The sequence below is a fragment of the Triticum aestivum genome, chromosome 2D, assembly GCF_018294505.1.
Source record: "Triticum aestivum cultivar Chinese Spring chromosome 2D, IWGSC CS RefSeq v2.1, whole genome shotgun sequence".
In the NCBI taxonomy this organism is placed as follows: domain Eukaryota; kingdom Viridiplantae; phylum Streptophyta; class Magnoliopsida; order Poales; family Poaceae; genus Triticum; species Triticum aestivum.
Genome location: NC_057799.1, coordinates 267,321,450 through 267,348,520, shown reverse-complemented (window position 1 = coordinate 267,348,520; position 27,071 = coordinate 267,321,450). Strand labels below are relative to the sequence as shown.

The following is a 27,071-nucleotide window of genomic DNA, read 5'->3' as shown; positions in this document are numbered from 1 at the left end:
CCTTGAACTTTGTGTTCATGCCCATGGACACGATGTAGATCTTCTCATCGAAGCTTCTTTTAAAATTAGTTATTCCCTTGGTATAAGTTCATCTTATATCTGGGATCTGGCCTTTTGCAACTGTGGTTCTGACCACGTTCTCCTTTAAACACCATTTCTCGTGCAAGTTTAAGCACTTGACTTCTGCAGAGCAAAACCCAATCTAACCTCTACTTTGATCTGTCGTCGAGTATTACCCCTGGTATCTCGAGATTATCACGAGCAACATAACTTCTTATGAGTTCTTCATCAACTAATATTCTTGCCAATTCCATTTTTCCAACGGGTTCTGAGTTGTTAGAACCCCTCAAGGACATCGACAACTGAATCGAGTCCGCACTGCGATTCAACAACTCTTGGTAACCTTCATTACTTACGAGTTTGAACTCGATCACGTCATTCCTAGCCTACTCGGCTACATCATTACCGTGCTGATTTTAACTGTGCTACCTGGTCCTTAATCACGGAGCACAACCTTCGACGGTGAGCTAATCTTACGTCGATCTTCCTCGTCATATCACTTCTCCTTGAACAGCAAACTTGATTTCGAGTTTGTGTCCTACCCGTGGTTCCAATAACCTTTCGCTTTCATCATTCCTTTGACTTGATGTCATCGTCGATCAGTTACATCTTCTTGAAAACCTCTCGACAAATTTGTCGTGATCATTGTCAACAATTTGACTTCTTCCAAGTTGTGTGTCGAAATTCAGGATGAGAAATACCATCCTTGACCCTCGATGAATTGTTTTATCATCGACAACATTCTTGCCTCCCCCCAACACAAACTTGTTCATATTTTGTGTTGTATCTTGATTTCCCTGCTATCCAACTTATGTTAAGTTCTACCGCGGAGTATTACCATCTTTGATGTCAAGAATGTTGTGAGGATTGCTCCACCTCTTAAGAATTCTTGCTATAATGATACTTCTCACCATCACCATTCTTTCTTGGTCCTCGTGTTGATTCCAACCGGGGTACCCACAAGTGGACGGTGTTGTTTGGATTCTGCACTTCTAGCAACCCTATTGCTTTGAAGTTAATGATCGATAATTCATTCTTAGCCTATCGGTTGCTGAACCACCATTCTAACATTGATCATGCTACCTAACCCCATATTTCGGGTGCACCTTTCAACCAATGTTTAATTGTGTATGTTTTCCTCGAACCTACATCATTATACCATTTGATCTGACAAATGTTATCTCCTTGTTCACATAGTTGTGGAAATCCATCTTTTGTTGATCTCGATGAATTGTCGCTGATTCCATCAGCCACCTCCTCATCCTCTCGTTGGTTTACTGATGGACTCTTGTTTCGGAACTCGCTTCCATAGTTCATTTCCCGAGAATCTTACAATGTCATCTCGTCAAATTGTGCCGCACCTTTTCTTCTCAGGCATCCTAAGTCTGAGGTATCCTGACACCAATCAGAACCGAATCTCGGTCAGATATGATGGTTGGAACATATTTCCAAGAGTTATAACATTGGTCTTTATATGACCCGGTAAGGTGATGTCATGCCTAGCACACCTGGCCGGAGGACCTATTGTTATAGTTTCCTTTTTGGCAAGGTTAGTCATTCTTCCGTGAGGAAATTGTAAGACTTATTCTATAGGTTGTTCCTGATGGATCCTTTTTGTTTCCAAAGTCTGATCTTCACCTGTTGACCATGTCAATGCTATCTCGAAGCATGTCTATGGTACTCCGATTTTCAACAGGAACATTTGAAGCCCAATGCTAAATGTTTCCTGCTCAATTATCCAAACACCGCCGTATGGGTAATGTCATGAAAATTCTCTCCCGTACCTAAAAGAGTTTTCTACATTATATCCTGTCATGGATATCATGCTCTGCTTGTCCTTGGGAAGGATATACCCTTGAAATGTGTGTTTAAACACATTTTCCTTTCCATTGTTCTGTTTAATCTGATAATCATATTTTCCTTTCCATTGTTTGGTTTAACCTTTCTGGTGATCTATATGATCTAAGCAGTAGTATTCTCCTGCTTATGTAAACACCTCGGTGTACAATTCTGTCAGTAAGACCCTGTTACTATTGTCGATGATATTCCGGTAACCACCGATGGACGAGAACTTTGCCTATTGGTCCGCCTCGTTTCGACGAGCAGGAAAATGGTTCTCTTCGTCCCTCGCCCTTGGTACCGATGTTGTTGCCGACATAAAAGACAGGCTATCCTCTGACATGCCTTGCTTACGTGATCACGCAAGACGTCTCCGCCCTTCCTACTTTTAACCCACATGGTGGGCCCATAACCCACAGTTCCACAGGATCGAAACCTGACTCTCCTATACACCCTGTTGTCGAAGTTATTCCTCGAGCTTGACTTCGTATGTGATTCACGGGCCACCTGCCTAGTGATCTATTCTGGTACCAGACGCAATACTTTCCCATTTGCTCTGAACCCCTGTCACATTTCGTTTCAGGCAACGAACGATTGCATGCCCGCTCGAAACTTCCCATGATACCTCCTTACTTTGCTCTCGATATTTTCTTAAGTTTTAGTTCGAGAGTTACTTCCCGCCACCATCCTCGATGTTATCGACCAGTTAGTCAACCTTGCAGAGGTCTGTTCTTCCAGAATAACCACCCTTATTCTTTCGTAAGTACGATGGAGTTCCCGAAGAAAGGATGCCGACTTCATCATGATGATCTGAAGCAGAGAAATAAGGACATCAACGAAGCGGGTCAACTACTTCAGGGAGAGCAAAAATGAATGAGAAGATCCATTAGGATGTCGTAACCAAATCTTTCCCCCTTGCTCTACCCCTTAAATCTCGGGACGAGATTTCTTGTAGTGGAGGAGTTTTGTAACGCCCGGGTAACTAAGCTACAGTAATCCCACGCTAATGATGCCACGTCACCATGGTTACTGTTGCTAATCTACCGTGAGGTCAAACCCTTTCAAAATTCAAATTCAAATTAAAGTCAACAATAAAAGTTTTTCAAAATTTAAAACAAAAATGTTCGGGAGGTGCCATATTTTGCATAAGTAAATATGGTGTAATAAACACATTTTTATAAAATGCCTAGATAATTTAAAATGATTTAAAATAGAAAAGAAAATAAATAAAAGAAAGAAAAGGTGAAAACAAAACAAAAGAAAAGAAAAAGAAAGAAAAGCCCCCCACTGGGCTACGGCCCAGCCAGCAGCCCAACCGGGCCACCAGGCCAGCCCACCCACTCCCTTAACCCCCCTGGACCCCAACCCACCCCCACCGACACCCCACTCCTCCCCCAAAATATCTCCCCCACTCCCCCCCCCCCCGATTGGATCGGGATCGAGGAGACCGCCGACGCCGCCGCCCGGATCGCCCGATGCCGCCTCGCCCTCGCCGGCCTGCCTCCTCCTCCCCCGCCGGCCTGCTTCCCCTCGATGTCGTCGTCCCCATCGACCACCTCGCGCCCCACTGCCACTCCCCTACGGCCATCGTGAGCACGCGCCCCTCCTCTCTCTCCCCTGTCTCCCACGCGCTCGTCGCGCCCCGTGCGCGCCCGCGCCCGCATCGCCCCGGCGACCGCCGCTTGCGCTCGCGCGCCCCTGGCCTTCGCTCGCCCCCGACGCCAGCACCGCACTCGCACCCCTGCCATCGCGCCCCTGCCCCGCAGAGCCCTCGCGCGTGCACGCCGCCCGCCTCACCTTGCTCGCCTCCTCCGTGCCCGCTCTCCGTTGGCCCCGTGCTCGTCGTCCTCACCGGCCCAGCGAGCGCACCCCACTGCTCGCCGCCTGCCTTGCCCGACCCCGCTCCGGCGCCGCCCGTCGCTCCTCTCGTCCCACCCGCTCCGGCCACTAGCGACCGGCCTCGCCGCGGCCGCGGCCCCCCTCGCCCGCCACCGCAGTCGTCCCTCCGCCGCCTCCCTTGGCCTGGCCGCCGGCGCCGGCGTGCGCCGCGCGCGCCCAGCGCACTCGGGCATGCGCCCCTCGGGTTGCGCCCTTACCCCCTGCACACGGCGCCCGTCGCCCGCTGCGCCCGCTCGGGCGCACGCCCGCACTCGAACGGCCGATCCGCCAGCCCCTGGGGCCTATGACATATGGGCCCCGCCCTCAGAATGTATAAAAAAAGGAATTAAAAAAATAAATAATAAAAATAAATTTAATTAATTAACTAAATTAATTAAGTTAATTAATCTTGTTTAAATTAATATAATTAATTAGTTAATTTAATTAAACAGTAATTAATTAGCTAAACCCTAATTAAACTAAGTAGTGTATGACATGCGGGACCCACACGTAGTTGACCTAGTCAACTGCACAGTTGACTGCTGACGTCAGCATGATGTCATGCTGACGTCATCTTTTACTATTCTGGATAATGTTGACTTAAAATGATTAAATAAATCCTAAAATGATTAAATCTTTAGAAAATCATATAAAACAATCCGTATCTCGGATGAAAATACTTTCTACATGAAAGTTGCTCAGAACGACGAGACGAATCCGGATACGCAGCCCGTTCGTCCGCCACACATCCCTAACATATCGAACTCGCAACTTTCCCCCTCCGTTTCATCTGTCCGAAAATGCGAAACATCGGGAATACTTTCCCGGATGTTCCCCCCCTTCGCCGGTACCACCTACTGCCGCGTTAGGGCACACCTAGCACCGCTCATTGTCATGTCACGCATCGTCATGCTTATGTTTGCATTGTATTTATTGTTTCTTCCCCCCCCTTCTCTCCGGTAGACTACGAGACCGACGCTGCTGCTGCCCAGTTCGACTACGGAGTTGACGACCCCTCCTACTTGCCAGAGCAACCAGGCAAGCCCCCCCTTGATCACCAGATATCGCCTATTCTTCTCTATACTGCTTGCATTAGAGTAGTGTAGCATGTTACTGCTTTCCGTTAATCCTATCCTGATGCATAGCCTGTCCTTGCTACTACTGTTGTTACCTTTACCTGCAATCCTACATGCTTAGTATAGGATGCTAATTTTCCATCAGTGGCCCTACATTCTTGTCCGTCTGCTGTGCTATACTATCGGGCCGTGATCACTTGGGCGGTGATCACGGGTATATACTTATATACTCTATACATGACACCTGTGGTGACTAAAGTCGGGTCGGCTCGTAGGAGTACCCGCAAGTGGATCTTTGTGGCGGAGCGACAGGGCAGGTTGAGACCGCCTAGGTGAGAGGTGGGCCTGGCCCTGGACGGCGTCCGCGGTTACTTTAAAATAACACGCTTAACGAGTTCTTGGTATTTGATCTGAGTCTGGCCATTTGGTCTATACGCACTAACCAGCTACGCGGGAACAGTTATGGGCACTCGACGTCGTGGTATCAGCCGAAGCTCTTTTTGACGTCAGCGACTGAGTGGCGCGCGCCGCATTGGACCGTAAGCTCGCGCTTGTATTAAGGGGGCTAGGTCTGCTTCCGGCCGCGTACGCAACGTGCAGGTGTGCAATGGGCGATGGGCCCAGACCCCTGCGCGCATAGGGTTTAGACCGGCGTGCTGACCTCTCTGTTGAGCCTAGGTGGGGCTGCGACGTGTTGATCTTCCGAGGCCGGGCATGACCCAGAAAAGTGTGTCCGGCCAAATGGGATCGAGCGTGTTGGGTTATGTGGTGCACCCCTGCAGGGAAGTTTATCTATTCGAATAGCCGTGTCCCTCGGTAAAAGGACGACCCGGAGTTGTACCTTGACCTTATGACAACTAGAACCGGATACTTAATAAAATACACCCTTCCAAGTGCCAGATACAACCCGGTGATCGCTCTCTAACAGGGCGACGAGGAGGGGATCGCCGGGTAGGATTATGCTATGCGATGCTACTTGGAGGACTTCAATCTACTCTCTTCTACATGCTGCAAGATGGAGATGGCCAGAAGCATAGTCTTCGACAGGATTAGCTATCCCCCTCTTATTCTGGCATTCTGCAGTTCAGTCCACTGATATGGCCCTTTACACATATACCCATGCATATGTAGTGTAGCTCCTTGCTTGCGAGTACTTTGGATGAGTACTCACGGTTGCTTCTCTCCCTCTTTTCCCCCTTTCCTTTCTACCTGGTTGTTGCAACCAGATGCTGGAGTCCAGGAGCCAGACGCCACCGTCGACGACGACCCCTACGACACTGGAGGTGCCTACTATTACGTGCAGCCCGCTGACGACGACCAGGAGTAGTTAGGAGGATCCCAGGCAGGAGGCCTGCGCCTCTTTCGATCTGTATCCCAGTTTGTGCTAGCCTTCTTAAGGCAAACTTGTTTAACTTATGTCTGTACTCAGATATTGTTGCTTCCGCTGACTCGTCTATGATCGAGCACTTGTATTCGAGCCCTCGAGGCCCTGGCTTGTATTATGATGCTTGTATGACTTATTTATGTTTTAGAGTTGTGTTGTGATATCTTCCCGTGAGTCTCTGATCTTGTTCGTACACGTTTGCGTGCATGATTAGTGTACGGTCAAATCGGGGGCGTCACAACTGTGGAGGGGGGCACCACACACGGCTAAGAGAAGACTTGGTGTGCCTTTGGGGTGCCCCCTCCCACGTATATAAAGGAGGGGGGAAGAGGAGGCCGGCTCAAGGGCGGGCACGCCAAAGGGGGGAGTCCTACTTGGACTCCCGGTCCAAGTAGGATTCGCCCCCCTTTCCTATTCCAACTAGGAGAAGGAGGGAAGGAGGAAGAGGGTAGAAGGAAAGAGGGGGGGTGCCGCCCCATCCTAGTCCAATTCGGACCAGCCATGGGGGGGCGCGGCCACCCTTGAGGCCCTTCTCTCCTTTACCCTAAAGCCCATTAAGGCCCATTACTCTCCCGGGGGGTTCCGGTAACCTCCCGGTACTCCGGAAAATACCCCAAACACTTCGGAATCATTCTGGTGTCCGAATATAACCTTCCAATATATCAATCTTTACCTCTCGACCATTTCGAGACTCCTCTTCATGTCCGTGATCTCATCCGGGATTCCGAACAAACTTCGGTCATCAAATCACATAACTCATAATACAAATCGTCATCGAACGTTAAGCGTGCGGACCCTATGGGTTCGAGAACTATGTAGACATGACCAAGACACATCTCTGGTCAATAACCAATATCGAAACCTGGATGCTCATATTGGCTCCTACATATTCCACGAAGATCTTTATCGGTCAAACCGCATAACAACATATGTTGTTCCCTTTGTCATCGGTATGTTACTTGCCCGAGATTCGATCGTCGGTATCATCATACCTAGTTCAATATCGTTACCGGCAAGTCTCTTTACTCATTTCTTAATGCATCATCCCGCAACTAACTCATTAGTCACATTGCTTGCAAGGCTTATAGTGATGAGCATTACCGAGAGGGCCCAGAGATACCTCTCTAATACACGGAGTGAGAAATCCTAATCTCGATCTATGACAACTCAACAAATACCATCGGATACACCTGTAGAGCATCTTTATAATCACCCAGTTACGTTGTGACGTTTGATAGCACACAAAGTGTTCCACCAATATTCGGGAGTTGCATAATCTCATAGTCAGACGAACATGTATAAGTCATGAAGAAAGCAATAGCAATAAAACTAAACGCTCATTATGCTAAGCTAACGGATGGGTCTTGTCCATCACATCATTCTCTAATGATGTGATCCCGTTCATCAAATGACAACACATGTCTATGGTCAGGAAACTTAACCATCTTTGATTAACGAGCTAGTCTAGTAGAGGCATACTAGGGACACTCTGTTTGTCTATGTATTCACACATGTACTGAGTTTCCGGTTAATACAATTCTAGCATGAATAATAAATATTTGTCATGATATAAGGAAATATAAATAACAACTTTATTATTGCCTCTAGGGCATATTTCCTTCATCGTCATCATCATCACCAACAACCCTCTCATCTTTGGGAGGCCAATATTCATCAACATCTTCAACGGCACCATCTCCTCTCAAACCCTAGTTTATCTCTTGTGTTCAATCTTTGTACCGGAACCTTAGATTGGTACTTGTGGGTGACTAGTAGTGTTGATTACATCTTGTAGTTGATTACTATATGGTTTATTTGGTGGAAGATTATATGTTCAGATCCATTATGCTATTTAATACCCCCTCTGATCTTGAGCATGATTATCATTTCTGAGTAGTTACTTTTGTTCTTGAGGTCACGGGAGAAGTCATGTTGCAAGTAATCATGTGAACTTGATACGTGTTCGATATTTTGATGATATGTATGTTGTGATTCCCTTAGTGGTGTCATGTGAACGTCGACTACATGGCACTTCACCATATTTGGGCCTAAGGGAATGCATTGTGGAGTAGTTATTAGATGATGGGTTGCTAGAGTGACAGAAGCCTAAACCCTAGTTTATGCACTACTTCGTAAGGGGCCGATTTGGATCCAAAAGTTTAATGCTATGGTTAGATTTTATCTTAATACTTTTCTCGTAGTTGTGGATGCTTGCGAGGGAGTTAATCATAAGTAGGAGGTTTGTTCAAGTAAGAACAGCACCTAAGCACCGGTGAACCCACATATCAAATTATCAAAGTAGCGAACACGAATCAAGCCAGCATGGTGAAAGTGACTAGATGAAATTCCCGTGTACCATCAAGAACGCTTTGCCTATTATAAGAAACCTTTTTGGCATGTCCTTTGCCACAAAAGGATTGGCTACCTTGCTACACTTTACTTGCCATTACCGTTACTAGCTCATTACAAATTATCTTGCTATCAAACTATCTGTTACCGACAATTTCAGTGCTTGCATAAATTACCTTGCTGAAAACCACTTGTCATTTCCTTCTGGTCCTCGTTGGTTTCGACACTCTTACTTATCGAAAGGACTACGATTGATCCCCTATACTTGTGGGTCATCAAGGCTCTTTTTTGGCGCCGTTGCCGGGGAGTGAAGCGCTCTTTGTAAGTGAAAATTGGTAAGGAAACATTATTACTACATGCTGAAATTTATTGTTACTTGTTACTATGGAGAACCATCCTTTGAGGGGTTTGTTCGGGGTATCTTCACCTCGACCGGAACCACAATTAGTTGCCCCTCAACCTACTGCACCTACTTAAAATATTTGTTATGAAATCCCTTCGGGTATGATAGAGCAACTGCTAGCTAATCCTTATGCAGGAGATGGAACTGAACATCCGGATATGCACTTGATATATGTGGATGAAATTTGTGGATTATTCAAGATTGTAGGTTTATCCAGAGATGAAACTAAGAAGAAGGTTTTCCCTTTATCTTTGAAGGGAAAAGCATTGACATTGTATAGGCTATGCGATGATATTGGATCTTGGAATTGGAATCGATTGAAATTGGAATTTCACCAGAAATTTTATCCTATGCATCTAGTTCATCGTGATCGGAATTACATATATAATTTTGGCCTCGTGAAGGAGAAAGAATCACTCTAGCTTGGGGGAGGCTCAAGTCAATGTTATATTCATGCCCCAATAATGAGCTCTAGAGAGAAATTATAATTCAGAACTTTTATGCTCGGCTTTCTCGTGATGTTCAATCCATGCTCGATACTTCTTGTACTGGTTTTTTTATGAAGAAGACTATTGAATTCAGGTGGGATATTTTAGAAAGAAATTAACACAATTCTGAAGACTGGGAACTCGGCGAAGGTAAAGAGTCAGGTATTAAGCTTGAGTTTGACTATGTTAAATCTTTTATGAATACCGATGCTTTTCAAAAGTTTAGCACTAAATATGGACTTGACTCTAAGATAGTAGCCTCTTTTTGTGAATCTTTTGCTACTCATGTTGATCTCCCTAAGGAGAAGTGGTTTAAATATCATCCCCCTATTAAATAAGAAACTAAAGAACCGGTTGTGGTTAAATATGAAACTATTATTTACAATGTTGATCCAGTTGTGCCTACTGCTTATATTGAAAAATCACCTTTCCCTGTTAGGATAAAAGAACATGCTAAGGTTTCAACTGTGGTTCTCAAAAGTAATATTAGAGCACCTAAACCTACTGAACAAATCAAGGTAGAACCTAGTGTTGCTATGGTTAAAGATCTCCTGTAGAAAACATAGATGGGCATGTTATTTATTTCTGTGATGAAGCTGCTAGAATTGCCAAACCCGATGAGAAAGATAAACGTAGACCTGTTGTAGGCATGCCTGTTGTCTCAGTCAAAATAGGAGATCATTGTTATCATGGTTTATGTGATTTAGGTGCTAGCGTGAGTGCTATTCCTTTTACCTTATACCAAGAAATTATGAATGAAATAGCACCCGTTGAAATAGAAGACATAGGTGTTACTATTAAACTTGCTAATGGAGACACTATCACACCACTTGGGATTGTTAAGATGTTGAAGTCTTCTGTGGGAAAATAAAATATCCTTCTGGTTTTCTTGTTCTTGGTTCCCCACAAGATGACTTTTGTCCCATTATCTTTGGTAGACCTTCCTTGAACACTGTCAATGCTACTATAGATTGTCATAAACAAACTATCAATGTCAGCTTTGGTGATGAGTCTCATGAATTTAATTTCTCCAAGTTTAATAGACAACCTCATAAGAAAGAACTAACTAGTAAGGATGAAATAATTGGTCTTGCTTCTATTGCCGTGCCTCCTACTGATCCACTAGAACAATAGTTTCTAGACCATGAAAATGATATGCATATGCATGAAAGAAATGAAATAGATAAGATTTTCTTTGAACAATGACCTCTTCTTAAACACAATATGCCTATTGAAACTCTAGGAGGTCCTCCTCCACCTAAAGGTGATCCTGTGTTTGAATTAAAACAATTGCCTGACACTTTGAAATATGCTTATCTTGATGAGAAAAAGATATATCATATTATTATTAATGCTAACCTTTTAGAACATGAAGAAGAAAGATTATTGAAAATTCTGAAGAAGCGCTGAGCTGCTATTGGGTATACTCTTGATGATCTTAAGGGCATTAGTCCCACTCTCTGTCGGCACGAGATTAATATGGAACCTGATGCTAATCCCGTTGTTGATGATCAACGATGTTCGAATCCTCAATTGAAAGAAGTGGTAAGAACTAAAATACTAAAACTTCTGGAAGCAGGTATAATCTATCCCATAGCTGATAGTAGATGGGTAAGTCCCGTTCACTGTGTCCCCAAGAAGGGAGGTATTACTGTTGTTCCTCATGATAAAAATGAACTTATTCCACAGAGAATTGTTACTGGCTAAAGAATGGTAATTGATTTTAGAAAATTAAATAAAGCAACTAGAAAGGATCATTACCCTTTGCCTTTTATTGATCAAATGCTAGAAAGACTATCTAAGCACACACACACTTTTGTTTTCTTGATGGATATTCTGGTTTTTTCTCAAATACCTGTTTCACAACCTGGTCAAGAGAAAACCACCTTTACTTGCCCTTTTGGAACTTATGCTTATAGATGTATGCCTTTTGGTTTATGCAATGCACTGATGTCTACTACGCAACTTTATTCTTGTAGACACGTGTTGGGCCTCCAAGCACAGAGTTTTGTAGGACAGTAGCAATTTTCCCTCAAGTGGATGACCTAAGGTTTATCAATCCGTTGAAGGCGTAGGATGAAGATAGTCTCTCTCAAACGACCATGCAACCAAATACAAGAAATCTCTTGTGTCCCCAACACACCCAATACAATGGCAAATTGTATAGGTGTACTAGTTCGGCGAAGAAATGGTGATAAAAGTGTAATATGGATGGTAGAAATATATTTTTATAATCTGAATAAATAAAAACAGCAAGGTAGCAAATAGTAAATGGCCACAAAAACGGTATTGCAATGCTTGAAAATGAGGCCTAGGGTCCGTACTTTCGCTAGTGCAATCTCTCAACAATACTAATATAATTGGATCATATAACCATCCCTCAAAGTGCGATGAAAAATCACTCCAAAGTTCCTATCTAGCAGAGAACATAAGAATAAATTGTTTGTAGGGTACGAAACCACCTCAAAGCTATTCTTTCCGTTCGATCTATTCAAGAGTTCGTACTAAAATAACACAAAGCTATTCTTTCCGTTCGATCTATCCTAGAGTTCGTACTAAAATAACACCAAAGCAAATTCATATTCATAATACTCAATCCAACACAAAGAACTTCAAAGAGTGCCCCAAGATTTCTATCGGATAAACAAAGACAAGCACGTGCATCAACCCCTATGCATAGATTACCCAATGTCACCTCGGGAATCGGCGAGTTGAGTGCCAAAACATATATCAAGTGAATCAATACGATACCCCATTGTCACCACGAGCATTAAATTGCAAGACATATATCAAGTGTTCTCAAATCCATAAAAGTATTCAATCTGATAACAACAAAATCTCAAAGGGAAAACTCAATTCATCACAACAAGATAGAGAGGGGAAAACACCATATGATCCGACTATATTAACAAAGCCCGCGATACATCAAGATCGTGACATCTCAAGAACACGAGAGAGAGATAGATTAAACACATAGCTACTGGTACAAACCCTCAGCCCCAAGGATGGACTACTCCCTCCTCATCATGGTGGCCGCCGGGGTGATGAAGATGGCCACCGGAGTTGATTCCCCCCTCCAGCAGGGTGCCAAAACGGGGTCTAGATTGGTTTTCGTGGATACAGAGCCTTGCGGCGGTGGAACTTCTGATCTAGGTTCACCCCGAGGGTTTTTGAAATATTTGGGATTTAATAGGGCAAAGAGGGTGTACGGGAGGACACCGAGGTGGGCACAACCCACCTGGGCGCGCTTGGGCCCCCAGGCGCGCCCTGGTGGGTTGTGCCCCCTTTGGGGCACCCCCCAGGTGCTGCTCTGGCCCATCCTGGGTGTTCTGGTCCATAAAAATTCTCCAAAAAGATTTGCTGCATTTTGGATTCTGTTTGATATTGATTTCCACGATATAAAAAACAAGCAAAAAACAGCAACTGGCACTGGGCACTGGGTCAATAGGTTAGTCCCAAAAAATGATATAAAGTTGCTATAAAATGATTGTAAAACATCGAAGAATGATAATATAATAGCATGAATACTTCATAAATATAGATACGTTGGAGACGTATCATGCACCTGCTACCTTTCAAAGATGTATGACTGCTATATTCTCTGATTTTTGTGAAAAGATTGTTGAGGTTTTCATGGATGATTTTCCGTTTACGGAACTTCTTTTGATGATTGCTTAAGCAACCTTGATCGAGTTTTGCAGAGATGTGAGCAAACTAATCTTGTCATGAATTGGGAGAAGTGCCACTTTATGGTTAATGAACGTGTTGTCTTGGCACATAAAATTTCTGAACGAGGTATTGAGGTGGATAAAGCCAAAGTTGAGGCAATTGAGAAAATGCCATGTCCTAGAGATATTAAAGGTATTCGTAGTTTTCTCGGTCATGCTAGTTTCTATAGGAGGTTTATTAAAGACTTCTCTAAAATTTCTAGGCCTCTTACAAATCTTTTACAAAAGGATGTTCCATTTGTTTTTTATGATGATTGTGTAGAAGCCTTTGAAACACTCAAGAAAGCCTTAACTTCTACACCTATAGTACAACCACCTGATTGGAACTTGCCTTTTGAATTATGTGTGATGCTAGTGATTATGCTGTTGGTGCTATTCTAGAACAAAGAGTTGATAAAAAAATTAAATGTTATCCATTATGCTAGTAAAACTCTAGACAGTGCTCAACGAAATTATGCTTACTGAAAAATAATTTTTAGCAGTTGTGTTTGTTTGTGATAAATTCAGATCTTATATTGTTGATTCTAAAGTAATTATTCACACTGATCATGCTGCTATAAAATATCTTATGGAAAAGAAAGATGCTAAACCTAGACTCATTAGGTGAGTTCTCTTGCTACAAGAATTTGATTTACATATCACAACTGATAGGAAAGGAGCTGAGAACCCCGTAGCTGACAACTTGTCTAGGTTAGAAAATATTCTTGATGACCCACTCCCTATTGATGATAGTTTTCCTGATGAATAATTAGCTGCAAAAAATGTTTCTCATAACACTCATTGGTATGCTGACTATGCTAATTATATTGTTACTAAATATATGCCACCTGGTTTCACCTATCAACAAAAGAAAAAAATTCTTCTATCATTTAAGAAATCACTTTTGGGATGACACACATCTTTATAAAGAAGGAGTAGATGGTATTATTAGACGTTGTGTACCTGAGCATGAATAGGGACAAATCCTACGAAAATGTCATTCTGAAGCTTATGGAGGACATCATGCGGGAGATAGAACTACTCACAAGCTATTGCAATCTGGTTTTTATTGGCCTACTCTCTTCAAGGATGCCCGTAAGTTTGTTTTATCTTGTGATGAATGCCAAAGAATTGGTAATATCGGTAAGCATTAGGAAATGCCTATGAATTACTCACTTGTTGTTGAACCATTTGATGTCTGGGGTTTTATTATATGGGACCTTTTCCTTCCTCTAATGGGTATACACATATTTTGGTTGCTGTTGATTATGTTACTAAGTGGGTAGAAGCTATTCCAACTAGTAATGTTGAGCATAACACTTCCATTAAAAAGCTTAAACAAGTTATTTTCCCAAGGTTTGGAGTCCCTAGATATTTAATGACTGATGGTGGTTAACACTTTATTCGTGGTGCTTTCCATAAAATGCTTGCTAAACATGATGTTAACCATTGAATTGCATCACCCTATCATCCTCAATCTAGTGGTCAAGTTGAACTTAGCAATAGAGAAATAAAGCTAATATTACAAAAGACTGTCAATAGGTCCCGAAAGAATTGGTCTAAGAAATTGGATATTGCACTTTGGGCCTACAAAACAGCTTATAAAATTCCTATGGGTATGTCTCCTTATAAAATGGTTTATGGAAAACCTTGCCATTTGCCTCTTGAGTTAGAACATAAAGCATATTGTCCAATTAAAGAACTGAACTATGATTTCAAACTTGCCAGTGAAAAGAGGTTATTTGATATTAGCTCACTAGATGAATGGAGAACCCAAGCTTATGAAAATGCCAAACTATTTAAAGAAAAAGTTAAAAGATGGCATGACAAAAGAATCCAAAAGCGGGAATTTAAAGTCGGAGAATATGTTCTTATGTTCTTTGCACAACTCTCGTTTCAGATTCTTTGCAGGAAAACTTCTCTCCAAATGGGAAGGACCATATATTATCGAAGAGGTTTATCATTCTGGAGCTATCAAAATAAATAATGTCGAAGGTACTAACCCGAAGGTGGTCAATGGGCAAAGAATTAAGCACTATATCTCAGGTACGCCCATTAATGTTGAAAGCAATATTATCCAAACTATGACACCGAAGGAACACGTAAAATAAACCTTTCGGAACACTCCGGAATCGTGAGAAAAGAGGAGGTACATGATACACTAAGTAAACGGACTCCAAAAAATTCGCAAAAATATTTTCTGTCTGTTCTGGAATATTACAAAAATTAGGAAAATAAGAAAAAGCCAGGAAGGCAATCCTAGTGGGCACAAGACACCAGGGTGCGCATGGCTTGCCAGACGCGGCCAGGTGGGTTGTGCTCACCTCGGTTACCTTTCGGACTCCGTTTTTCTCCCGTTTGCTTGTTTCCCAAGATAAAAAACCTTTATATACACGCCGAACCTATTGATCACCGTATCACAGAGAAATCTTCTGTTCTTCTTTCTAGCTGTTTTCTGGCATATCTAGATCGCCATGGCCGCTCCGAGCTCCTCCAAGGACAAGTTCTTCGAGAGGGTAATCAGCCCCTACTTGTAGGAGGTGTTGAAGCACCCTCAAACCATCGAGATGCATGAGGGGGTGCTCCACATCCAGGATGTTCAGGGACCCAAAGGGAAGGGCACTGTGGAGCCCAGGCTCAAAGCCATGGAGCAAGAGGTCTTCAAGTGCAAGGAGATGGTGGAGTGCGGACTCAATGCCAATCACCTCATGATTACGGATCTCACCCGTGATCTCAAGGTGGATGGCCGGTCCATGAAGGACGTCGTCTTCTTCCTCACTGAGCAAATGAACTTCCTGCAAAGCCAAATCTATGATCTCCAAAACCAAGTCTTTGAATATGAGGCAAGGTTTAAAGGTATGGGTTTGGCTGCTTGTTGCAGGACTCGCGAGACTCGTTCTTCCTCTTATGATGGTGAGTCACTACCATGGAAACCGGAGGATAAGCTCGCTACTACCTCATCACCACCACCTTCTTCTTCACCACCAAAGGAAACTTGAGTTCAAGGTCTGGGCACTCCCCTTGGCTTGTGCCAAGCTTGGGGGACGTGCCCTAGCATCATATCACACCACTATCTTTGCCTTTATCTATCTTAGTTCGATCTTTGGTTATCTTTTGAATTATTTGAATAAAGTTTAGTTCACTCTTTTTCGAGTGTTTCCTTAGCCATCTATCTATCTATGTAATCATGTGCGAGTTATATAATAAAGTTTAGTTTGAGTTTTGCTTTCTTTACTTTTATGTTTCAATAAAAAGAAAGGAAAATAAATGAAAAAGATCATAAGCTAATCTTATGGTAAGTAATGACATCACATAAGGAAAAGTATAAGTGGTAAAAATTTATTGGATATTGACAAACATAGCATTCGTCAATGATGCAATTCATGAAAAAATTAATAAGGGAAGAAAAGATTCACATGCAAATACACTATCTTGGACATCTTTTATGATTGTGAGCCCCCATCAAAATATTATATGACATGTTGACATTGGACAAGGAAGACAACGTAATGACATATGTTTGTTCATATTCACATAGAAGTTATATTGTCATAGATCCTTTAACATGTGGTGCTTGCTCCCTACCTTTGCCAGCCAAAAAATCCGCACTAAGTAGAGATACTACTTGTGCATCCAAAAACCCTTAAACCCAAATCTTGTTTTAAGAGTCCACCATACCTACGTATGAATTGAGTAAGACCCTTCAAGTAAGCTGTCATCGGTGCAAAAAGGCAAAAAAAATTGCTTCTAAATGTGTTGGATCCTTTAGTGTAAGAGAAAATTGAGCGTTGTACGAACTTGTGACGGCAAAATAATAAAAGCGACAGACTACATAATAAAAGTTGCTATCACAAGGGGCAATATAATGTGACATTCTTTTGCACTAAGAGATTGATCATACAACCAAAAAGCGCATGGCAACCTCTGCTTCCCTCTGCGAAGGTCCTATCTTTTACTTTTATGTATTTACTTTTATGCAAGAGTCAAAGTATTCTTCCTTATTCCTTTTTATTTTCTCTTTTTGCAAGCATCATGTGGTGAGGAAAGATCTAGGCACATATATCCAGTTGGATGTGGGTGCATGAGTTATTATTGTTGACATCACCTTTGAGGTGAATACGTTGGGAGACGAAAACTATAAGCCCCTATCTTTCCATGTGTCCGGTTGGAACTTTTTGCTCATGTGTATGCGGTGAGTGTTAGCAATCATAGAAGACTATATGATGGTTGAGTATGTGGACTTACCAAAAGGCTCCGATACGTGACCCTTCCTGAAAAGATGATGAATTGTAGTTGTAAAGTTGGATGAGAACATAGTTTGTTGGCTTTCAATAGAGTTTATGCTTTTACTTCAATGTTGTGATGAATTGTTACTTGTTCATGAGAAGTTATATGATGAAAGTTCTATGATAAAGTTTTATGTTAAAGTTGTTACTGTTAAAATAATATGCATGATGCTTCTATGTCTGTATTTTGTTTTTATCGACACCTCTCTCTCTAAGCATGTGGATATGTTTTTCGATTTCGTTTTTCGCTTGAGGACAAGCAAGGTCTAAGCTTGGGGGAGTTGGTACGTCCATTTTGCATCATGTTTTCCTACTGTTATTTATAATGTTTTTATGCATAATAATGATTTATGGAGTAATTCTAATGCCTTATCTCTCATAATTTGCAAGGTTTACACAAAGAGGGAGAATGCCGGCAGCTGGAATTCTGGACCTGAAAAAGCTACGTCAAAGTCACCTATTCTGCACATCTCCAAATGAGCTGAAAATTTCTCGAGAATTGTTTTGGAATATATGAAGAATATTGGAGCAAATAACTACCACATGGGGCCACCAGGTGGGCACAACCTACCTGGGTGCGCCAGGCAGCCCAGGCGCGCCCTGGTGGGTTGTGCCCTCCTCGGCCCACCTCCGGTGCCCCTTTTCTCGTATATAAGTCATTTTGACCTAGAAAAATGAGGAGAGGACTTTCGGGACGGAGCGCCCGTCTCAAGGCGGAACTTGGGAAGGAGCCCTTTTGCCCTTCGGTGGACCGATTCCGCCGGGGGAACATCCCTCACGGAGGGGGGAATCATCGTCATCATCATCACCAACAACCCTCTCATCTTTGGGAGGCCAATCTTCATCAACATCTTCAACAGCACCATCTCCTCTCAAACCCTAGTTCATCTCTTGTGTTCAGTTTTTGTACCGGAACCTTAGATTGGTACTTGTTGGTGACTAGTAGTGTTGATTACATCTTGTAGTTGATTACTATATGGTTTATTTGGTGGAAGATTATATGTTCAGATCCATTATGCTATTTAATACCCCTCTGATCTTGAGCATGATTATCATTTGTGAGTAGTTACTTTTGTTCTTGAGGTCACGGGAGAAGTCATGTTGCAAGTAATCATGTGAACTTGATATGTGTTCGATATTTTGATGATATGTATGTTGTGATTCCCTTAGTGGTGTCATGTGAACGTCGACTACATGGCACTTCACCATATTTTTGCCTAAGGGAATGCATTGTGGAGTAGTTATTAGATGATGGGTTGCTAGAGTTACAGAAGCTTAAACCCTAGTTTATGCGCTACTTCGTAAGGGACTGATTTGGATCCAAAAGTTTAATGCTATGGTTAGATTTTATCTTAATACTTTTCTCGTAGTTGCAGATGCTTGCGAGGGGGTTAATCATAGATAGGAGGTTTGTTCAAGTAAGAACAACACCTAAGCACCGGTCCACCCACATATCAAATTATCAAAGTAGCGAACACGAATCAAACCAACATGGTGAAAGTGAGTAGATGAAATTTCCGTGTACCCTCAAGAACGCTTTGCCCATTATAAGAAGCCTTTTTGGCCTGTCCTTTGCCACAAAAGGATTGGGCTACCTTGCTGCACTTTACTTACCGTTACTGTTACTAGATCATTACAAATTATCTTGCTATTAAACTATCTGTTACCGAAAATTTCTGTGCTTCCAGAAATTACCTTGCTGAAAACCACTTGTCATTTCCTTCTGCTCCTCGTTGGGTTCGACACTCTTACTTATCGAAAGGACTACGATTGATCCCCTATACTTGTGGGTCATCATGGAGCTCCGACGACGAGGTCCGGGGAGGCAGCTACTGGTGGCGGAGATCACGGATCCGTTGAAGGAGCTCCGGTGAGGGGGAGGCTGATGGCGGAGATCACGGATCCGTCGAAGGAGCTCCGGGGAGGGAAGGCTGGTTGCGGGGATAACGGACCCGTCAAAGGAGCTCTGGTGAGGGGGGGTGCGAGGCGGGGATCACGGCCCCGGTGAAGGAGCTCCAGCGAGCGGGAGGCTGGTGGCGTGGATCACAGCCCCGGCGAAAGAGCTCCAGCGAGCGGGAGGCTGGTGGCGTGGATCACAGCCCCGACATTGCTTTTCTAGTGAGGAAGCAGATGGCGGTGGTGGATCCGTCGGCGGCCAGTCACGGCGTTGCGGGCTCCCTCGTTTCGGCTGACGCTGTCGCTCGCTCGCCCCCGATGGCTGCCTCCGGCGATACGAGGTGGCTTCGGTTGGGGTGGGTCGGGGAGTTTTTTCTGTAGGCGCGTAGCACCCTTATAGGGCCGAGGGGTAACAGAATATTATTGTGTTACTATATATATGTGTGTGTGTGTGTGTGTGTAACACTATTGTGATCATGGGACAAGAATAATATTCTGATGACTACCTAACCTGTCGCAGCGGTAGTAGTTGACCTTCCCCTAGTGCTAGGTCAAACTTCCACGAACATTGTCCAAATGGGGCTTGCGATATACCGTTGGAAAGCTATGGACACGAGTATCATGATCTAAGCTAAATTTTTGGCAAAATCTAAGCGGAGTTTTGAAAACCGTTTTTTTATACAAAAAACGTGAATCGTATTTTTATCCCACTTCTAAACCGTTTATCATAATGAGGCAAATAATATGGCGTTGGAAACCTACTGCAAATACGCTCCTTCCACATGTAGAAAGTTTTCTCTAATTCCCAATGGTTAAAGAGTAATTTGGAAAATCGTAGAATTACACAAACCGAACAGCCAAGTTCGTATTTTCGATGCCATTTCTAAATGGCTAATCAAACTGAGGAAAATGATATGGCGTTGAAAAGCTTATGAAAATGCGCTTCTTTTTCATGTACAAAGTTTTTTCTAGTTTCAAACGGTTTAAGAGTAATTTAGAAAACGGTCCAAGTTCCACCGTATTTGTATTTTCAAGTTAATTTTTTAACCATACGTCGGAATGCAGCAAATGATATGGCATTGGAAATCTTGGAGAAATGCAAAACTTTTTGGTATATAACGTTTCTCCCAATTTCTTACGGTTTTAAGTCAATTTTGAAAATGGTTAAAAAAATTGTCGTAATTTTTGCAAATTTTGTCGGAATGGGGCAAATAATATACCATTGGATAGCTATCAAAAATATGAAACTTTTTCGTATATAAAGTTTTCTATAATTCCCAGCCGTTTTCAAGTAATTTAGAAAATGTCGAGATCATGATTTTTGCCTTCATTGCGACACGCAATACACTGCGTGAAGTAGTTGAACTGCTGGGGCATGTCTGTTTGAACTTCGCTCTGTTTTTGACGTGTTTTTTTTGCCCGTAACTCCCAAACCACTTACTGGAATTGCAAATGATATACCGATGGATAGCTGTTGAAAACACGCAACTTTACTGTGTTGATCAGTTTTTCATACTCGCGATGGTTCAAAAGAATTTTTTGAATACATAAAAATGTGTTTTAAACGGTATACATGAAAATTTTAAACCATTCATCAAAATGTAGCACATAATATAACGTTGGAAAGCTTATGAATAGCAGCAAGTTTTTCATGTAGACAGGTGTTACAAATTCGTTGTCATTTGAGAGCAGTTTTTAAAATGGCAAAACAACGTTGTTTTTGCCTTTTTTCAACATGTAAATGAACGACGGACGTCTCGCACATGAATTTTGGACTATGCTAGGAGGAGCACATGAACTTCTTGCAACAAACCTTTTTAAGCTTTTTGTTTTCTATTATTATATTCTTATCTGAAACGCATTTCGTGTAGTAGTTGGACTTCCCATTGTTTTCACCTTAAACTTCTCTCACGTATTTTTGTTCAACCTCTCTCACAAGAATTTTTGAACTTTCTCGCGCCGAGCACTTGAACTTCTAGCAACAAAACTTTTAGCCTTTGTTTTTTCCTTCTTTTTTTCATACAAAATGCACACTATGTAGTACATGAACTTCTGCCAGTTATCAATCTGAACTTCTCTCGGTTATGTGAAAATATCTGAGTGTTTTATAGACATTGAACCGCTCTACCCTTTTTATTTGAACTTCATTGTGTATTTTTAGAAATGTGAAAATTGGAGGTTTTTTAGAAACATCGAACTTCTTGGTGTTATTCATTAGTAAGGTGAAAAGTCCTAATTATGTAATAAATATAGAACTGCTCAATTATTTAAAGTTGAACTTCTAGGTCTTATTTTTAAAAGAAGGAAAAATCTGTTTTTATAAAAAAAATTGAACTGCTTGGTTTTTTCAATTTACCTTTTTGATATTGTAATAAACATTGAACTTCCCCATTATTTAAATTTGAACCTCTAGGTTTTTTTTGTAGAACGGGGAAATTCTATTTTTCTCTATAAATTTGGAGCTTCTCTATTTTTTTAATTTGACCTTCTTGGGTTATTCTTTTGTAATGGAAAAAAATCATAATGTAGTAATAAGCATTGAACCGCTCCATTATTTGTATTTGAACTTCTAGTTTTTTTAACGAGAAAATCACCTTTTTAGGTTTCATTTTATTTTTAGTAATGAAAAAACTCAATAATTTTTCGTAAACATCGAACTTCCTTCTCTGCTCTGTTCTTTCTTCGTTCTACATGAGAAAATATAGTTTTTCTCATTTTTGTGTACTAAGCACACACACATCACATCCACAAATGTTTTTGGTAATCAAATGAAAAAGGTTACAATCCCACAGGCATAAACAATCGAACTTCCCTGAATTTTTTAGCATAATACATGAACTTCGCATGTACAAAATTGTTTTGTCTCTGATACTAGTGGGTGGAGCCTCACAAGTGGCGGCGCGTTGTTGGGCGGGCGAGAGGAAGAATGGTGATGCCGGGGAAGGTCGGATTCAGTCGTCGCTGCAGTCCACACACCACAGCATGGACTTCTTGGTTTTATTACTTTTAGTAGTAACAAAAAAATCTTAGTTTTATTTTAATAACCTTCAGACCGTTGTGTTTTTACGCCTCGGGGACGACCATGCAAACTTCAGGAATTAGGAACATGTATTTTTCAGTACATCTTCTCAGAAATGCACTTTTTTACTCTATGCAAACTTAAGTTTTTCTATACATGAACTTCATTATGAATTTTCTTTTTATTTCTGCACGTGAATTTTGTACACGGACTTTTTATCGTGTTACAATTTTTCAAACTTTTTATTTTCTTATATTTGAACTTCTTTCTCTTTCTCTTATATACAAGAAAAAAGAAAATAAAACCACCAATTTTTTGTCCTATGAACTTGCCGAGCTAAAAAAAAACTTATTCTAGATTTAAAAAATCGAACTTCTAAATTTTTGTTTCATGAATTCCTTGGTAGTAATACATGAACTTCTCGACACGACAATTTCTAAGTTGCATAACATGCACAAAAGGAGAAGAAGGAAAGATGTAAAATGAGTGTGCAAAAACTGTAGAAATTTGGGGATAATTTGAGCATAAGAATCAGCGGCAAAAAGACAGTGCACGCTTACAAACAATATTCTCAAATGACCTGGCCACATAGTAACTACATGCACCCAATCCTTTTTACATAAAAAATGCACTAACTAGTGGCCGACTTACATTTCTCCAGCACACATTCACTTCGTATCTTGTCTCGCGTTATCCACAAAGTGCTGATGTGTTATCTTCTCCGTGCTTTTCTTCTTCTTCCCTGTATTCTCAAACAAGCAACATCTTGATTCAAAAAACAACCGTAATGGTGGCCAATTTTCTGGAGAAGCTTCCATGCACTCTTATTTTTGCAGCTGGACTTGCCCATCAGGAGAAGCTGACCTGCAATGGTGGCCAATTTTCTGGCGGGGTTATGGAGTTGGCCAGCGGGGCAGCCGGGGGTGCTAAAGGCAGGGGAACGTCTAGGTAGCCAAGAGTACGACTGCCAACAACATGCAAGGTCTACAACAAGGCCGTGGGTGCTGTCTTCCACGGGGTGTAGGTAGCGACAAGCAGTGCGGCGTCTCCGTTGGCAACAATTTTGGATGTAGGTTCACGCACAACTCGCCACCATGGTTGCTGGAGAATTCGCGGCGAGCTATGGGTCTGCAGCACACGAGGTATGAATATACATGAGATATCTTTTTAACATGTTCAGTACATGGAGATCCCAGTATACGTAAATCTTTTTAGGCAAATAGCAACTGGCGACATGTGGAAACAAAAAAAAGTCCCAGCTGAATGCGTGCCACCCATGGTAGCTAACAAACTAAAACTTTCAATGAAAAAAGGTTAAGAGGGAATTGGTCTCAAAAGAAGTCTCCCTTCACCAGATTCAGCAGATGTTGAACTGGATGGTGGGCAGCAGGATCTAGGATGATGTGTTCATGGGCGGCCAGCGGCTCTGTCGTTGAACGGCCCGGGGCTGCGTAGTTGAACGACTCGGGTTGCTTTGGGCGGACTCGGGGCGGCCCTACAGATCAGATCAGGGTGAGGGTGCTCTCCACTACCTAGAAGAAAATGCTCTGAAGGACAAAACACACACACAAGAGCAACTGCACATTAGGATTTCTAAATGGTCCTCTGTTTGTAGACCAAAAGAAGTTCAGGAAGATCCTCGGACGCACGCACACACCAGAGGATGAACACACGCATTAGCACGTACATCTCAGTTCCTCACATTATACACGGTTAATTCTTTTTTTAACAGCATATGAAATGAATTATCAAATCAATACTCAGAAATCGGCTCTCTTTTATGCAGATACAGACCCAATCGTCCATGGTTCTTTTTTTAACATACTAAGAGGAACAGCAGAGAAGCAGCCATACTAGAAATACTGAATTTGCAAACAATATTGGAGAAGCAGCAAAGTTACCTTTAGCTTTGAATGAGTAGAGCTGATTTGGAAGCAGTGGTGCAGGGGTTCAAGCAAGAGATGACAGGAAGGTCAATCATAGGCGCTGCAGAAGGTCACGCGTGAGGGATGCCAAGGCAGAAGGTGCAGAGGCGAGAGTTGAGGGGCATGGTGTGTTTGGCTAGAGGCCCTGCTGACTGCGTAATGCCCCTGGTTCGGGGAGCAAGGGTGTTGGTGAAGGGTGTCGGCGAATCATGGGAGCAGGGTGGCAGACCCCGGGAGGAGTCAATGGTTGGGCGGGTCAATCTCGCTTTCTCCCGCAGGATCCTCAAGCGAAGGCGGCGAGCGGCTCTGGCTTGCTGTAGTTAATGTCAGGAGGATCCCTCGAACTTCCTCCGGATCCGGCCTCGAACTTCTACCGGCAAAGCACTGGCGGTGCTGCGGGAGGATGCCGACATCGGTGTGGTGGTAGAAGGCTTGTGGCGGCGTCACGGTAGGAGGCGTCGTCACGATGGATGGGGTGGGTGGCCAGCGGTGATTCCCGGTCCGAGGGTTTTCAGGGGCAGCGACGCCTGGGGTTGGCGGGGCGGCGACGCCTGGGGTCGGGGGCGACGGCGCCTAGGGTTGAGGGCGCCAGCCGTTGGATGGTCCCCGGCGATGGGTGGGTCGGTGGTTTCTGGGCGGCGGCGGGGATCCAGGGGAGAGAGAGGTGCGACAGGTGGGGGACGGTTGGTTGGGGTTTTTTTTGCATCCTCGGGATCTAAGGAACACCTCATCGCTCCCTATACAGGGGCCTTGCCATTCTAATCCTCGGATTAGAATAGTGTTAATATATATATAGGATGGGTCTATTCTAATAACACCCCTTAGAGCATCTCTAGCAGACCCCGCATAACGCTGACCTGTAAAAAGTGTTTGCAGTTCACGGAAAGACGGCTTTGCGGGTCGGCGCGGACAGCCACGGAGGCAGACCCCGCAAAACGGACCCGTATAAAAGGATATTCGCGGAATATGCTCTTTTAGGGGTCGGCTTTGCGGGGTCTGGTCTGCCGCCGCTCCCGCCGGCCGCAAATCCGAATTTTGCACCTCAATTAGACACAAGATAATACATTTCTTTGCTTTTCAATGGCATTGGATACATAGGACATCACCAAATCTTTGCTATAATAGCAAGACCAAAGAAAACAAGAACCACAATTATATATTTTAGAAGATTTCCAACTTTCATAACTGCTCCCACTAGTTGGACCAATATCTTCTCCATGCATTTAGTGTTGATCTGTGGATTCTTGATTTTGCATTCTTCATTCTTCTTCTTTGGTTCTAAAAAAGTAGACGTTGCTTCCCTCTAGTTGCACATGCAGCCTCTTCATTACATTCGATTCTACTAAGGAGTGCACCAACATCTATTAAGTTTCTTTCTATCAATAAATCAATGTATTCGCCTTCCCAAAACAAAAATGAGCATCCATCTTCCTACACACATGACGATGTTCGAAATGAGCTATCGCAATTGAACCAAAGAATGCGGTGCCAAAGCCGAATGAAAATAACACATACCCCGTCGTTTTCGCATTTGAAGAACACCCATCCAGGGTGCTTCGGCGTGCCCAAAGTTAGCTGCAGCACTTTCCGCGTGCACTCGTCGCACTGTATGAGCGGCATCGGCGAGCCGCAGAGCCGCTGCGCGAGCGCCTAGCCCGGCGGATGGCCGGCTGAATCCTTGTCGGCAAACCGTCAGCGGCGGTGACAGGACGAACCCGTACCAGCATGCGACGATGGGGCTTTATCAGGGCTGCGCGGGGTGCTCCCCGACAATTCCATCGCTTGGTGCAGCCACCGGCGGCAGGAAAAGCCAAATCCGGCCGCCCGCGATGAAGGGCCGCAAATCTGCAACTTTTCGGCCCACCGACGCGGGAGGGGTGGCGGAGGGCAACGTCGTGCGTATGGCGGCCTTTCGGTGTGATCCTGCTGGCTACTTTCACGGGAATCGTGGGCGGCGGCCCGACGGTGGGGCGAGGGGAGAGGGGAGGTGGTAGGTGGGGAAAAGCGCGGGCAGAAATGTCCTCCCCATCAACCGCTCCCGCTATATGCATGGCACCGACGGGCCGAGGGGGAACCCGCGTATTCGCGGGTTGGGGTCGAGATTTTGTCGCGCCCCTCAAAAATATTTACGGGCCGGACGCGTTTGCGGAGTCTGTTCGGGCGGAATTTTCTGCGCCGACCTGCATTTTGGCGGTTATTTTGCGGGTCGGGGCTTTTTTACGTGGTCTGCTAGAGATGCTCTTAAGACCTTATTCTGTTAACACCTGATCCGAACACCCCACCCCACCCCCCTCCCCCGCGCGGGCGCGCGCTAGAACCCACCAAACTGCAAAAACCAAAATAAAAAACCTCCCAGCCCCACGCCCCCACCCCACCCCTACCAGACCGACCTTCTTCCCCGGTTAAACTCCACCCACATTCTCACTGACTGACACCCCACCTTCCGACCGCAAACCCAGGCCCCGAGCCCAGCGCCACCACCGACAAGCCTCACCCCCACGAGCACGGTGCTCCGGCGGCGGACCCAGGCGTCCACGGTCAAAACACGCCTCCAATTTCCCCGCAATCACTAGATCCCGAGCGGCCGCGGCCCCACTGTCGCCCTGATCTCCCTCCTCCTTCCTTTGCCCTGCAGTCCCAGCCTTCCTTCAACGCCGCCGGCAACCACGGCCACGTCCACACGACCCACCGCCGACGGGGAGATTGGATGATTTGCCACACTTTATTTGGAGATTTGCTGATTTGCGCCGTTTTAGTTTAG

The 27,071-nt window shown here is 43.7% G+C and overlaps 1 long non-coding RNA gene across 1 annotated transcript; it reads right to left on the bottom strand.

Moving 5' to 3' along the window:
• Positions 1-22,771: 22,771 nt before the first annotated feature.
• On the bottom strand, positions 22,772-25,040 carry LOC123052736 (uncharacterized). The gene is made up of 3 exons (XR_006425014.1): positions 24,287-25,040; positions 23,738-23,880; positions 22,772-23,513 (listed from the first exon to the last, which is right to left on the bottom strand). It is a non-coding gene; the product is annotated as an uncharacterized lncRNA (long non-coding RNA).
• Between the last annotated feature and the right edge of the window lie 2,031 nt (positions 25,041-27,071).